The sequence below is a fragment of the Micromesistius poutassou genome (assembly GCF_964030765.1).
Source record: "Micromesistius poutassou genome assembly, chromosome: 3".
Lineage (NCBI taxonomy): Eukaryota > Metazoa > Chordata > Actinopteri > Gadiformes > Gadidae > Micromesistius > Micromesistius poutassou.
In genome coordinates, this window is record NC_140273.1 from 16,798,363 (window position 1) to 16,803,917 (window position 5,555).

At 50.1% G+C, this 5,555-nt stretch overlaps 1 pseudogene across 1 annotated transcript in view; it reads left to right on the top strand.

The window, feature by feature from the left end:
- Window positions 1-5,555, top strand: part of LOC311340136 (adhesion G protein-coupled receptor E5-like) — a 9,459-nt pseudogene that overhangs the window by 1,976 nt on the left and 1,928 nt on the right. The window contains exons 3-13 of the transcript XR_014684115.1: window positions 1-75; window positions 279-404; window positions 528-671; window positions 1,657-1,703; window positions 1,883-1,993; window positions 2,131-2,269; window positions 2,619-2,738; window positions 3,148-3,347; window positions 3,466-3,642; window positions 4,027-4,221; window positions 4,778-4,995. The exon at window positions 1-75 is cut by the window's left edge and continues 72 nt beyond it. The product of XR_014684115.1 is annotated as an adhesion G protein-coupled receptor E5-like (transcript). The remainder of the gene's footprint in view (window positions 76-278; window positions 405-527; window positions 672-1,656; window positions 1,704-1,882; window positions 1,994-2,130; window positions 2,270-2,618; window positions 2,739-3,147; window positions 3,348-3,465; window positions 3,643-4,026; window positions 4,222-4,777; window positions 4,996-5,555) is intronic.

Genomic DNA, 5,555 nt, shown 5'->3' on the forward strand with positions numbered 1-5,555 from the left:
GTTTCTGCTGCAAGTGTCTACCTGGGTACAAGGAGCTGAATAATAAGGCAGAGTTCCACATCGGACAGTGTGTGGGTACGTTCTTGTTCACTTTTTTTTAGCAGGATGTGTTTTTTCGCATCTTGTGACGACAAATAATGACCAACGTGAGGACCCAATGCTTACAAGCCCGATTCTCTGGAGGTCTGCCTGTGTGCGTTTGCATATACTGCCATCTTGTGTGGGCCAATAACATTCCTCTATCCCCATGTGTGTGGTCCCTCCCCATGGTGTGGCAGACATCAATGAGTGCTGGGACAACATCTGTGGTCCCAATACCCTCTGCAACAACACCATCGGAAACTACACCTGTACTTGTCTCTCAGGATATGCGAAGCAGGATGCTACGAGTCGCACGTGCGTCGGTGAGACATTTGTTTGTGTCTATGTTGTTTCATTTTCTTCTGTCAACTCTTAAGTGTTTCTCAACCATATCCAGTATAACGAGTCTTTCTCCACTGTGTTTCAACCCCTCCCCTTCCGACCAGACATTGACGAATGTGAGGATGGTGCAAAGCCAACGGAAGGTGTTTGTGGCATTAACGGCACTTGTAAAAATACCAACGGGAGCTTCTGGTGTGAATGTCCAACCGGCTTCACTAACTATGGCAACAAAAGGGCTCCATGTTCGGGTAATGCACCTACACCATTTTGTGCAAAGTATAGCAGTATGAACGGGTTATCTCAAGAGCAGCCTCTTCTGTCTTGAGTTGTAGTTCTAGCTGTCAATAGCAACAGCTATTGTTGCCTGAGATTACTTCCCACAGTGGGAGGGAGAAAGTGGACCAGACTAAAAGTGATTTATAGCAGAACACTTCCTGGATGGATTGACTCGTTTTATTCTTGAGGAATTTTCAAGTTCAGAAATATTTCATGGAGTAAATAGCGTCAGTAGAAAACGTTGCAATGCCTACATTGACCATGTGTTTGGTTTAAAAAATAAAAAATAAAAAGTTGGGGCTGAGAGCTTTGCTGGTATGTCTAGTGCAACGACATTTTGTGTCGCTATACGCATGGTTGTAATGATGTGTGCATAATACACTGTTCATGAAGTGTGTGTTTTGACCAATAGCTCAAATGGATATCAGATCCAGACAGCATACTTTGACAGCAAAGTGTTTTTGTCAGCTTGTAGGCCTATGTTTTTCTTTCCTGAATCACAGAATGGCAGCTATTCAGGAATATACATGAGACCAATTCTTGAACGTTTGAAGTGAATGTTTGAGGAGGTGTTTGTTTGGTCTCTTAGTCCCAGAACTACCATCTGCTCACTGGTGTCTCCCTGGTTTTTAGTTCTGCTCAACAAAGAAGCTGGCTTGATGAAATGGATTACTCACAGATTTGTCCACACACACACACACACACACACACACACACACACCACACCACACCACACCACACCACACCACACCACACCACACACACACACACACAGCTCTTGAATCTTGGGTTGGAAAGTTAAGTTAAGCAAAACTCGGTTGAAACAGGGTTGTGCGGTCATTGATTTTTTAATATATTCATGACCTCACTCTCACATGATCACAGGCATGTGTTTAGGGCGGTGTCATGTCCCGGATGTTCTGCTTTTAAACATATGTGTTTTCTTATCTGTTCTAGAGCTGAAATGTGACCAGTTCGAGGGTCCTGGTGCAGCGTCATCACAGGTGATGCTTTATGAGGGTGCTTATAACGCATTTGCATGCCAACTGAAGTGGGTGCATTGCGAGTGTTGTTGTCATGCCAACATCGTAGAGCTGCATCGCTATGTCATTACTCTGTCGGCACAGTATTTTAGAAGTATTTTTAAAGCCTGCTCTCTCTGGCCATCTCTCGTTCTCTCCAGCCCCAGGGAGGTCTGGCAGAAATCTTGTCCCAAATGAAGAGTAGCTGTTTAGCGCTTGCCCGAGCAGACCCGCATGGAAACAAAACCACTGGACCCACGGTGCTGCTCAATGTGAGAAACTACAGAGAGGCAGTGCATGGGCACGCACGCACGCACACACACGCACTAATGAACACACACACACACACGCGGCGCTGCTGCTGCTGTCCTGAATCCCGTGTCTCCTCTGTCCCGCTGCGCCGCGGCAGAGCCTCCTGACAGCCAGCGTCGATACGTGCGGCGGCGTGGCGGCGGCGAGCAGCCTGCTCAGCGCCGTGGAGGACTCCATCAGGCTCATCGGGCCCCAACTCGCTGAGGACGAAACCAGCATGAACACAAGCCAGACAGGTGACCGCGCACACACACACACGCACACACACACAACACACACACACACACACACACACACACACACACACACACACACACACACACACACACACACACACACACACACACACACACACACACACACACACACACACACACACACACACACACACACACACACACACACACACACACACACACACACACACACACACACGTCCTCTTCATCATCGCTTACAACCCCTGACCCTCTTTCAACCTTCGATCCCGAGAGACTTCACGATAATCTCGATCGACGCGACGCGCGCAGAGCCCTGCCAGTGCCTGCGTGCCCTTTTGCAACGTGTCCTATTTTGTTTGTGTGCAGAGCTGAAGATCACGGTGTGGAAGAAGACCACTCCCCCGAGCGGGCCGGTGCTTCTGAGCAACACCAACGCCAGCCTGGAGGCGGACTGGAGCGCGGCCGTCGGGAACGGAACCTACCCTGGTAGACTGCTCCGCTAACTCTCTGTTCTGTCTCTCTTCTGCCCATCACCCTCTTCCCCTCCTGCCCCTCTCTGCTCTCTTCCCCTCCTCTCCTTTATTAATAATAATTATTACGACTAAGGAAGCATAATTACAAGGAGTTACGGAGAAGGGGTGGGATTAAATAAGTATGAACTTCTTCCCACTTTTTCTGTCTAATTATGCTTTCTACTTTGCGTAACGTCATTGTTTTCTGAATGACAATTTCTGCTTTTCTATTACATGTTCGAAATAAAAATGTCAATCAATCAATCAGTCAATCAATCCATCCCTTCCTCTCTCCTCTTCTCGGTCTTTCGTCTCACCGACGACCCTCCACTCCTGCTCTGCTCTGATTTGAGTTCATGTCTCTCCTCACCCCGCGCCCGCAGGATTCGCCCTCGCTGCTCTGGTGAGCTACAAGAACCTGGAGAACATGCTGAACCAGTCCTTTGAGCGGATGACCTTACCCGAAAAGAACGGCATGAAGCCCAGCTACCGGCTCTGCTCCAAGGTGGTGTCGGCGGTGGTCTCCAACCCGGACACACGGCACCTGGACCGGCCCGTCATCCTCACCCTACGACACCTGGAGGTAGGCGCAGACCAAGACATCTCCTCAAATGCATGTATTTATTTAAAAGACGGTTTTGTACGCGATCAGAGGCAGATCAAAGTGTGTGTGTGTGTGTGTGTGTGTGTGCCATGGTCAGGAGCTGAAGGAGTCCGCTGAGGTGAGCTACACCTGTGCCTACTGGAAGGAGGAGGAGGAGGGCGGGGGCTGGTCCACCAGCGGCTGCACCCCGGTCTCCTCCAGCGCCTCCCACACCGTCTGCAGCTGCACCCACCTCAGCAGCTTCGCCGTGCTCATGGCCCTCTACCCCGTCAACGTGAGGCACCACCGCGGACCCACCGCTCACAATGACACATGCACACGCACACGCACACACACACACACACACACACACACACACACACAATGTAAACGATTGAATCGACTTTAATCTAACCTAATCTAGTTTACTCTAGTCTAGTTGAATATAATATAATTTAGTCTAGTCTATGTTCTCGTCTAGTTCTGTCTAATAGTTGACTCTAGTCTAGTTTAATCGAATCAAATTGAATTCTAGTCCGTGGTCTCGTCTAGTTGTGTCTAATCTAATCAAATATAGAGTTTTCTAATCTGAGCTAATCTGGATCTAATCTGATGCAATCCCATTGTATTTGATCTGGTCTAATCTGGTCTGCCGGGCTCTGACCCACTGCCCTCTCAGCACACCTTTGGCCTGATGCTGCTGACCAAGCTGTGCCTGGTGGTCTCCCTGCTGTGCCTGGCGCTGTGCATCCTCACCTTCAAGTTCTGCCGCTCCATCAAGGGCACGCGCACCACCATCCACCTCCACCTCTGCGTCTGCCTCTTCCTGGCCGACCTCGTCTTCCTCGCAGGCATCTCAAAGACCCAACCCCAGGTCTGCTGTTTACGTTTAGTGGGAAAAGTGTCACGAGTGACTTGGACAGACAGATGGCTAGATAGATAGAGCGTCATTCACTGTCCTCAACCGGGAAGTTCCTTTTGAGGTCATAGGGCCTCATGTTTCAACCCAGTACACGTGCGTGTACATACTGTAGGGGCCAAAATGTATATTTAGTCTGTTTTGTTTATTGGTTTATTTTGATAGGTTGCTCACACAGTTTTTGGCTCAGGTCACTTCCGTTTGATTGACAGATGGGCGGGGTTTCATCTATATACCTGGGTACTGGGATCGGCGGGAGTTATGGACAACGGGGGATTAGTGGCGCTCCTCATGTTTTCTGTTTCCATTCATCAGTCCTTAGTCCGTCTTTTCAGCAAAGCCAACTTCCAAACTACACTCACCTCTGGACCTGGGTTGGTTTGGAACGACGCGTAACCCCCCCGTCAGCCCGCGTCGGCGGCCCCCCCTTTTGTCGGGAGGCTGTTGCTACGCGTACTGTACAGGCCTAGCCCCTCCTCTGACCCCCCGCCGCTCTCACCTCTCACCCCAGGGCGGCTGTCGGCTGGTGGCCGGCCTGCTCCACCTCTTCTTCCTGGGGGCGTTCAGCTGGATGCTGCTGGAGGGCGTGCAGCTGTACCGCATGGTGGTGCTGGTGTTCAACACCACCATCCGCCCCCGCTACCTGTACACGGCGGGCTACGGGACGCCGCTCGCCGTCGTCCTCATCTCGGCCATCAGCAGACCCACGGGATACGGCACTGACCAGTAGTACGTGTAGTACGACGGCTGTGTGTGTGTGTGTGTGTGTGTGTGTGTGTGTGTGTGTGTGTGTGTGTGTGTGTGTGTGTGTGTGTGTGTGTGTGTGTGTGTGTGTGTGTGTGTGTGTGTGTGTGTGTGTGTGTGTGTGTGTGTGTGCTTGTCAATGTGTGTGTGTGTATGTATGTTCCTACATGTGGGCGTGTGTATATGTGTATTTGTGTGTTGGGTGGTCTGTGGTGTGTTTATCTGTGTGTGTCTGTTTGTGTGTGCATGTGTTTGTCTGTGTTTATGTGTGTGTGTATGTACATGTGTGTGTGTGTGTGTGTGTGTGTGTGTGTGAGAGTGTGTTTTTGTGTATCTTCCTGCATCTGGGTCTGTGTGTGTGTGAATGGGGGTTGTTTATCTGTGTGTGTGTGTGTGTCTGTGTCTGTACACCAGTGACAGTAAGTGCCCATCTAAGCAAGACAAATAAGGGGAACTATGTGCTTTCCGTCTGAGTAAGTGAGTGTTCCCATGCACTCTTGTGTATCTTTGTAAACATTTGCGTGCATGTGCGTGCGCGTGATATC